Below are 11378 nucleotides of genomic sequence, written 5' to 3' on the forward strand. Positions count from 1 at the left end.
CTAGTAAGGGGTCAAAATTAAAGAATTAGGGTACAAAAAACAAAATTTGGCTAAGTCGAGATGTTGCTCAAGGATGACCTAAATCATGGAGTGTAAATCAATCATGAAACATGAGAATGGATAGGTCTTGACCCAAGCAACGTAAGTCCCCCTTGTGATTCTAGCAGATATCACATCACAATCATTGAGTCTATCTGCAATATAAAGTCAAGACCTGACTATTGGAATCTTGGAGTCATCCCATTTGATCACGTAGTTTAGCACTTGGGAGGATTTTGTTCAAGAGAGGATAGAATACTTAGTATTTTATTTTGTGTTGCATAGTGCATAAAAAACACATCAACAGAAACCATTGAAAGGTTTGGTTAAAGCCTTCGAATCACACTCTCTACGAGAAGCTATCAAGAGTGCCCAAAAGTTGGAAACTTTAGTATCCAAGAACATAATTCATAAGGCACCACTTTTAGAGCAACCAAAGAAGCCTATCAATGTAATATTTTATTTACCTTGGATATGTTTTATCCTAAGTGTGATATTCCACTATTAAAAAGCTTAATTAGGTAATATTTTTACTTAGGTAGAATAAGATAATGAGTTGCACATTCTCCTTCTTTGATTGAGATTCTACTTTTTCCTTGTCACAAATTTGGAAAATTGGATAAGTAATTTCTTTTTTTGGTTTTCTACCTCTTCATGATCCTCATGGATTTAGAATCTTGGAAGCTATATATTGTAGGTTTTTCCTCGATTAACATATCAAATGATACTATTGTGAGCTTTCATATCTTAACATACCAAGGGCTTAAGTTTGGGGATGACAGGGGGATGACGAAGGGGGCAGGGTGGGATGCAAATATATATACAACCTAAAAAATTAATTATAAAAGGATGTGTATAGAATAAGTATAACAACTGTAAATAAAACTTTGCCACACTATGTAAATTTTACAATAAACATTAAAAATATGTCAATGATTGCAGAAAGAAGGTTTTGTAGAAAAGTGGCTAATAATTAAAGCCTGATGAAAGCATAAATCCATTGTTGTACATTATGAAATGTCATCATGCAAACAAACTATTATTTGATCTGAGACAATGAGTTAATTTTGCATATAGTGTATATGATAGAAAGAAAGCTAATACAAGTGCAATTCTTATGTTGTACCAAAACCAGTTGAAGAAATTTGATATCAACTTTCTCTCTTTTCCATCATTCTCATCAAATTGTTCTACCCCATGAACATGCAAAGAGCCCTTAATGCCTCTAACACCAAGAGCCATGACATACATACCAGTGTAGAGTATTATAGTTTGTCCACCTTCCACCTGCTTGCAAATCCCAACTTTGTATGCACTTCCCATGTCACATGTTGGAGGCTTTAGTGAAGGAAAATGTGCTTGTACTATTAATAACACCCAACCCTACATATTTCATGAACATTAGAATCTAAACAAGTCAGAAAGAATTTTTGTAAACTCTAGAAATAACGGTATTGCAAGTTGAATTCCACTGTCATTTCTGAGCATAAAACAATAGGTTCTATGTTATCACATTCTTTTATTTGTTCAGGGTTGATTAATTACAACAAAAACATAGGTTCTATATGATCCTAGTTTTCTATTGTACAGAATAGATTTCTTATAGTTGTTTATTTTCCTAGTACTTAGAGCTTAGTTTACATATTTGCATGCTAGTGGGAAAGGTTTAAACATGGGATGTCAGACGGCTATTCGCTCAAATTATTGAAATTATTCACCTTATAAGTGAAATCCAGTGTTTTCTTTTGGATAGTTTTGTAATGACGTTAGTAAATTATTTGATTACTTTGAAGGGTTCCTCTGGAGATGAGGAGTTCCACTAGTTTGTTTGCCAACTTTGCCTATTCATAACAATGTGCAAAAGTTATGTTTGTGCTTAGCACTAATACTGTTCTAATATTATATAACCTCCTGTTGGTCACTCCCTTCTTTTGCATTCCTTTAATCACAAGGAGTGAGTGTTCTTCTATCTCTAGTCCCCTAATGCCAAAGTGGAGGGCTAAAGCTTAATAATGCGAAGGGCTTTACATTCACTATCCATAATGAGTCCTCCACTTCTTGCAATACCTGGGTTGTCCTTTGGAGCAATGTCAAAATTGAATTTGAATCTGCCTTTCTGTTGTGGAACACATTTTCTATAGGCTTCTACCATGGATCCATTTATTAGGGGAATTAATGATCTAAGGATTTGAATGTCTATCCTATGATTTGGACAGGATTCAAGACTTTTAACTATCAAATGCTTGGCAAGAGGTCAAGGCATTTTAGTTACAGTGTTTCTCAGTCTTCTCTGGAGAGAGTTTTACCTTACATGTTTGTGTGCTTTTGTTAAGATATCAGTGGTAGTAAGCAGCGTAGTATAAGAATTTGTAGGCCAATGAGGTTTCTTGAGATAAGAAAGAATTGACCTCATAAGAACACACTAACATAGAAGGACATGCAAATGTCTACATCTAATCTTTGTTATTAAAAAGGCATAATAGAAACTATCATTAAACTTGACTAAAAGATTGAATCAAACTAAAATGAATTAAAATGGAAAAGGTGGGGTAAGATAATAATCTGAAGAGAACAGTATGAATAGTTAAGGTTTTGACCATATCAATGTTAAAAAAAAAATTCATAAAATTCATAATAATGGTTTCAACTAAAAATGCAACCACGAACCATAATCATCTTTAGTATGTCTTTGTATTTTGTTGACAATCAGACATAACAGACAAAGTCACAAAAGCAAAACCGAGCTTCTTCTATTTGCAAGGAACTTCGCTGTCTGCAACCATTCTTTATTTAAAGAACATTAAAAGGTAATTATAATAACACATAGTACTAAAAATAATTTTTTGAGTCTATTTTGAAGATGTCAACCAAATTGAGAAACACGTAAATTATAGATCACAAATTCAATGTTTTTCTGAATGCTTACAGAGAACAAAAGTTGCAGCAAGGATTCCACCATGTTTGGATTTATCCACAGGTTTGTTTCTTCAGTCCACATATTCCTCTAGCTAGTGTGCTTCACCTCGTTCAAATTTTTATCAATAAAACGTTTTCATCAAGATAAAACTTGCAATCATGTTAGACAAGTATTGAAAGTATAATGTAAACTTTTATGAGCATCAATCTTGTGCAATCATGTTGCATAGTAGTGCTTTAAATATAGAATTTAATCTTAGAAATTAAGAAACAAAACATCAAAGTTTAAAAAAGTGCAGCGATTGTGTTACCTCAAATGTTGATAAAATCCTGGAGTTTGAGGGAATTCTTAACTTAATAGTAAAGATAACCTATGAACATTGAAACCATAATATTTGTCAGTTACAAATTCAATTTTCTATCTTAAAACAAAATAAAATACCAAGAGATTTTCCAGCTGGAACAGAGTTTTCAAGCTTGAGTTGGAAGATTCACAAAGATAATAATGTTGTGAAATCTTCAAACCATAGAAATCAATTTTACAAAGCACTCACAAAAAAATTAAAAAACCGAGCAACATAGATGAAAAGATCAGAGCTGAAAGTTGGAACATGGGGACAAAGTATCTTTAAGAACACCATTAAAGTAGATGAATACGGTGCTTAACATGGGCAATCCTCCCACATGAATAGTCAGAATGTGCAGATGATTTAACTTTTAACTTTTCCACAGAAAGATACATTGTTTTGTTTATATAACAGTAACCTAGATTTAACCCAAATCATGGATTTATATTTTCCTCCATCTAACCTATTATTTTTCTTTTTTTCTCTAAATTGAAGAAAGCTGAGAAAAATTGACTGTCAAAGACATAATAGTTGCCCAGGAAGACATAAATAAAATCGTAGAACTAGTGGCTTTATGTAATAGATGAAAACAAAAGAAAAGATGTGGATCCCAATGATCTCAACTATATTCCCTTATGCTTAAATGAATGTCCATTCCCTGTTCGAAAGGTTCCCATTTTGGCACAGGTGGGGAGGATGCTGGCAAAGGTTGTAAAAATTTTCAACAAGTCCAAATTTTACATATCCAACGACCATCGCAGTCCATGAGACACATTTCTTGGAGGAATTTTGTCAAACAGTTCACGTACCCTGTCTCTGCTTCCACATGTTGCATACATGTCTACCCATTGAAATTTGAACATTAATAATGGTGGTAGAGTTTTAGAACTTTGGGAACAAACTAAGAATAAGTATAAGAATTGCAGATGAAACTTTGGCATACTAAGTGTTTAAACTAGTCAACATAAAAAAAAAGGAAATGATTGCATTAACAATAAGAATGGTGGGTAGAGGTTTGGGGTCAATGGGTAGTGCCCCTTGTGGGGGGTTTGGGGCAGAGCCCCCATCAAGGTTAGGGGGCATTGCCAAACCTTTAATATGGATGACATTTTCACAATAATTTCACCATTTTTGTTTAGAATTGGAGTTTCTAATTGGGGGCCATGGGAGACTCATAGGAATCCTCAAGATGGTCAAGAGACTCCTTGGAGTCCCTAGGATGTCCCTAAGTGGTGCAGCAAGGGGATGTTTCCCCTAAGTATTGCATCCTGAAAAAATAGGGATTTTGGAGGGGGGGAAGAGGTCCCCATGTTTCAATGGTTTCAAAAGATTCTAAGTTTTTTTTTTATCTTGTCATAACAAAATATACTCCTCTTGCATCCTTGGATGATTTGAAAATTGAAAACAATTTGACAAGAAAAAACTAGTTCTAAAGTTTAGACTTAGTTTTCTTTTTTTATCCAAGTCACTACAACATTTCAATGATCAAAGTAGCTTTTTTTTGGTGGTTTCAAAGCATCCAAAAGGCTTGAGAAATTCAATATTATCTTTCATTCCACCAAAATTGGAGATCAAGAAGCATGCTCACAAACAAGGATTTGTTTGTAACTTAAGGCAATTGACTAGTTGTTGGGGCATTTTCAGGTCTGAAGAACCTACCATTGTGTCAAAAAGGCCCATAAGACCCCATTTTCATTTAAAACTTGTCTCTTTTGATCGTAGAAGCATTTAAGGAAAAAAAAAATCACACAACCAATGATATGCCTATACCATACATATTTGAGTTAAAATAAAAATAAAAAATTGACAAGGTTTGGAGACCATTGAACAATTTGGGAGATTGCTAATAAATACACTCAATTTATAAAGTCTCAATTTGATGTACTTAATCTTTGAGAGGCCTATACAAAAGCATTTTGTAATTGCGAACTAAGATAAATTTCCATTTTTGGTAGTTTTCATCATGGATTATGGTATTAAATTCTGACATTCTATTGTCAAGATAAATTCAGAGAACCATTTGTACTTGAAACAAGGGATAGTGAAAAATTACATTATGTAGAATCTCCTATCCTATCTCATTGAATTCATTCCTACACCAAGTGACTATGAGAAAAAGCGTAGGTATTTAACAATAATGACATGGTCCATGGACTAGTGATCCTCTTCTTGATACTCCATCTACAAATGAGAACATCTCTTATACACGTTGCTACTTCAGAATTAAAAGTTGCTTCTTTTAGAACTTTCCATGATTCTTTGCAATAGGATTATATGTCTTCTAGATTCACCCCTCTAGGACACATTCCTATCAAGCATCTTTACTTTTTTGAAAAGTAGACCACATTTTAGATCTAGATGACACCATAATGACTTTGATTTCCTCTTGCAAGATATTCCTCCATCATGTATTGCTTCATCAAAGTTCAAATTTGCTTCTTCAAGGGCTCTCAATGATTCTCTATATAGGACTCTTTGTGTCTATGAGATCCACTTCATTGGGAGGCCTACTTAAACATTTCACAACCGATTTATTTAGAAGATGAAAAATTAATTTACTACAATAACATCTTATAATTACCTCTCACTTTCTTCAATCTACCTTTCCCCATCAAGTGCTCCCCTTCGAATTTATTAATGGCATTGGGATTGCAAATGTGATCTACGTGGATTTTTGCTGCAAACTTAGGAAGATATTCAGTAATGTACACCATAGTTTGGTATACCATATATCCCTCCACCATAGAACCCTCAGGATGTGCTCTTTGTCGAACCAAAGCCTTCAAAAATTTCAAGTGCCTCTCAACCATCCCCATTGACCTAGTGTGTACAGGTCCACACAATTCGATCTCCTCAACTTGGTGTATGAGGTAGTGTTCTTGTGCATTGAAAAAAGTTGAAGGTAGACACTTTTGCATTTCACACATTAGATGAGGGATTTTTCTCTTCCAATATTTTATATCTTCCTTGTAGATTTCTTTAGATGACAACCACCTAAAAGAGATTGAAGACGCAAAAATATATAAACGAGACTTTACAAAATAATATACAATATATTGCATAACAAGTAAAACAAATGGCAAATATAATATCTATACAACAAATTGAACACATATCACTACTTACCTCATGTATTTTCCAAGATCATATATGACTTGCTTGATGTTATTGTTGAAGTGGTCTGGGAGAAGTAGAGGTAGAATGTATTGCAACAATTATAAAATGATCTTTTCATTATTTTCTAACATAATACAATGAAAAGTACATGCGCAGTATACAAATATATAGTAAATACAAGAATGCAAATTACCTTAATGAAGGTATGCCAATCATGCGTTTTCATCCCTGGCCCAAATTCACTCTTCTTTGATATGAGATTGTTTATGTTCATAGCAAATCCTGTGGGAAATCAAATTTTTCATATGACTTCTTTTATAGAATTGCTTTGCTACTCTGTTAATAACCAAGGAAGGGCACTTATATTAATCTGATCTCCATTTCTATTTGATTGAATGACATTTTTCATTGAATGATTGGATTCCACAATGTCACTACAAATTTTGACAATTTTTTCTTTGTCACACCTTCCATCCAATATTTTCCATAATGTCTCTATTATATTCTTTCCAATATGCATTGTATCAAACAAATGCACAATTTGTAGCTGCTCGTAGTAAGGTAACCTACTGAATTGTCTGGGATAACTTTTTAGTCCCTTTGGAAGGTGGCCATCCATGCCTTGATGACCTTCAGTATCATCAATTACATCATCAGTAAACAAAACACGATAGAAAAATTCAAATTCCAAACATAAACCATTAGATGGAATGACATTACCTTGACGATTAATTCTATTATATTCCAACTTCCATAAGTGAGGAGTCATTCTTCATGGCTTTGATGTAGTCTCTTCTTTCCCATTGAAAAGATGTTTTTCAGTATTCCGGTACTTATGATTTTTGTGAAGGAAGTGCCTATACTCATCAAACACCTGCTTTCCTAAACTTTTTGAATGACGGGATTTCATCTTTGGACCACAAACTGGACATGCAAATTTTCCCTTTGTTTGAAGATCTACAAGATAATGTATAATTCTATTAAATCTATTAATTTTTATAATTATAATTATCATGTGCAACTTGAACACTATAACGTACCACAAAAATGTGTTAGCCCTGGGGCATCATGTATTGTCCATACAAGCATTGCATGGAATTGAAATTGTCTTTGCCCTATTGGTCTAGAGATGTCATACATGGTCACACCATTCCATAACTCTAGCAACTCGTCAATAAGAGGCTCAATATATACATTCATATCTTTAACTTGGTACTTGCTTAGTGGAATGAACAAAAACATTACATAATTATTATGACCATTTTACTGCAATATTTATAATTAACTGTAGATGACTATTAAATGATGAAATACCTGGAACAATCATTGCCAACATTATGTGCTCCCTCTTTATTGACATCCATGGAGGAATATTATTGTTGATAACAAAAATAGGCCACACTGAGTAAACAGATCTCAACTCTCCAAATGGATTGACACCGTCCACTGCTAATGAAAGCCTGAGATTACGAGGTTCTTCTTTAAAGTGTGGCCACTTTTCCTCTATGTCCATAAATGTTGAACCATCCATAGGCATTCAAATAATGTCATCTCAACTTCTATTGCGTGCATGGTAATCCATAAATTGTGCCAAGCTAGTGCACCTGAATAATCGTTGCATTCGTGGAATAATGGGAATATAACGAAGAACCTTGTGAGGCACCTTTTTTGTTATTTGATCTGTTCGATATCTACTAATATGACATTCAGGGCATTCTGTTCCAAATTCATGTTTTTTATGATATATAATATGATCATTGGGACAAGCATCTATTGTTTGATACTCCATTCCAATATCTTTCATAATGGCAAATAATTCTCGGTATGAGTGAGGTAGAATATTTGATGGTGGTAAGAAAAACTCACCTATCAATCTACAGCAAAAAAAAAAAAGTTTGCGGTGTTAATATAAAGAATATTAATGGTACATGATTCACCATTTATTAATTGTAATGACATGTATGACACACCTTAACATACGTGAGATTGTTATGTTGGATAAACCATTCATAACCTTCAAGTTCAACAACAACAATACAACAGAGAGAAGAGTTGTTTGGGAGCCTTTGTAAAGGGGCTCATATGCCTTCTCAAGAAGAGGTAAATCACGAACATCGAGGTCATCCTGATCATCATGATCAACTATGCTAGCACTAAATGTGTCATGGATCAATGTATTTGTACCATCATCTTCAATTGTGTTTTCTAGTGCATGACCGTCATCTTCCATGGGATCATTATCTTCAAATTTGATATTCACACCTCCATGTTCCTCCACTTTGAAAACCATATTCTTTGGGTTGTGTTGGTCCATATCATGTGCCCTGGGGTTCTCGACCTATATAAAAATGATCAACATAAATAAACCATGATCATGATCTCATTATCAAGTGATTTCTTATGTATATAAATTGTTAAAATGATATAATGAACAACTTACTAGTGGATGATAATCATGTCCCCCTTCAATGTGACCATGCTGCCTACAATGTTTCTTAGTTGTTTTGATTAGAAGTCTTCTAGTCTTTAAGCCCTTACAAATTTTGCAGGGACAATAACATTTCCCATCACCTTTTATTTTCAAGTTAGACCATAATCTAGCAATTGTCTCCTTATTTTGTTCTTCGCTGATATTATCTGACATGGTCTTTCTTCATAGGCAAAAAAATCAGGCTATGGAAACTTTAGTGCAAAAGCTTCACAAAAATTGCAAATCGAACCAAAACCATTAAACTCTTCTTTTTCATCTTAAAACATTGAACTTAATAGAGAATGTATTTAATGTAGTTGATTGTGTGAATTTCTGAGCATTGTGTCTGCAAATTCTTACTAAAAGTTTGCCTGTTGCAGACTTTCTGAGAGACATTTTTGAGTGATCTAAGCCTTGGTTCTTGTATTTTCATTGGTGATAAGTTGGAAACTGTATGGCAGACCTGTAGCCAATCAATCTAATTTTGACAAGTTATACACCAAGCAAACAGGCATCTAGAACTAGCATTGTTTGCAGGTCACCCCTACCCTATGCCATGGGTATATGACTACCCAGAACTCCAGTCTAAGCATTAAGTTACATCATTATTGACCTTACTTTGGGATGCTATGTATGAGATTGGAGCCTTTTGTAAGGTGTGATCAATGTGCTATCATAAATGCAAAGCCAAAACTATTTTGATGAGATCATGATCCCACTAATACTATTTTGCCTTGTTAATTTTGCACCCACAAAAATGATAGAACCACTAGATATAATATGCCATCAATGCCCATATACTGACAATGCTCAAGATGAGCCACTTAGAGGTAGAGTTTAACCACTTTCCATATAGGTAGATTATCTGTAACCTCATTTTCCCTATAGGTAACTGATTAGGTTCATTTTAGAGTCTTATTTCCAAATATGTACCTCTATGTTAGCTTTTTGCTTTATTATTTGCCTGTTTATGCTTAATCTTGTCAATTTTACATAATTTTACTTAGTTCTTGCATCTTCAATGAAATTATATCTAATCATATCCAGTCACATCAATATGGAACAATTAATCATATTGCTGGTCTCTCCTAGAGGAATTAAATTGAACCAAATTGACTATTCCCCAATAAAATGTTTTGAAATGGTGAATGTATAAGTTTGTAGTTTACTTTCCTAGACTAGGACCCCATTTCATCAACATTTCACTATGAAAGCATAAATATTTTTTCTTGAAGAGAACATCTTACATATTATGCTTCAATGTATAACACATTTTCATAATCAATCATTTGGCTTCACATGGATAAAAGAATTCACATATTCTAAATCATGATCTAATGATGTGAACAACTCATATGCAACTATATGGCATGCAAAGCATTTATTTTAACTGTGTAGGGGAAAAAGTGACACTAAGCAAACATGCCCTAATCTCACTTTCAATCACACACTTGTGGAATACGAAAGAGCCTAGAGGTATCACACAATTGGCTACTTCCTTTTGTGGAAGAGAGAGCCACGGGCTACCTATTAGGATTTCTATTCCTTTGTTGCAAATGATAGATAGAATGATGCAAGTTCAACTAGTAACTTTGAGCACAAGATTGTAGAATTGAGATTTAATGATGAAAAATTGTAAGGATAAGAGGAGAAATGTAAATGTGTACCTTGAATGGATATGATTCTACAAGATCTGCTGCTGAAGCCAGAAGCCTGAAATACTGAAGCTGCTACCTCTGAAACTGCCAAAATTCACTGAAATGGACAAGGACCAGGGCGCCCAGCGCCCCTGTCCCAGGGACCAGGGTACCCAGCACCCCTATCCTGGCAGGACCAAGGCACCCCACGCCCCTGTCCTAGCTTTCTGGGTTGGAATTTGGTGTGAAGTTCTATCTCAGTCCGCTTCCATCGGATCTGCAACTTGCGGCTTCCTTTGAATTCAAAAATCTGCACTTATATCTGAAAAGGTATGGTGGGCAGCTATATATGGTTTTTCCTTAGTCAAACCCCCACTTTGGTGATTTCCACCTCCACGAATAGCCAAGTTGTATTGTAAAATTAGTGTGTGTGCAGACCTTGTGTGTGTGCAAGATCCTAAAATGCAAGTAAGCAAACTAGAGCAACCTAGAAAGTAAACCCTAATTGCTTGTAAATGATAATGTAAATGCTCCAAACCAAGATGCAAAGTGATCTAAAGCATGAATACAAATGATATAATGAGGCTTATGCAAAGACATGAAAATAACATGAAATCATACCCAACCCCAAGGGAGGGGTACAAGCCAATCTTTAGTCGGTGATCCCTTATTGCTCTTCAATGCCTTCAAAGCCCTAAATGGATGAATGAAATTGATGAATGCTTGATGGATGGATGTTGAATGTTATTGAAGTCTTCAAAGATCTGCTCTTTCGCTGCATATAAGGCCCCTGAAACCAAAAATCCAGATCCTTTCAAATGAAGAAAGAGAGCTCTTATATATGAAACCCTA

This window comes from Cryptomeria japonica, chromosome 11 (genome assembly GCF_030272615.1).
Source record: "Cryptomeria japonica chromosome 11, Sugi_1.0, whole genome shotgun sequence".
NCBI classification, from domain to species: domain Eukaryota; kingdom Viridiplantae; phylum Streptophyta; class Pinopsida; order Cupressales; family Cupressaceae; genus Cryptomeria; species Cryptomeria japonica.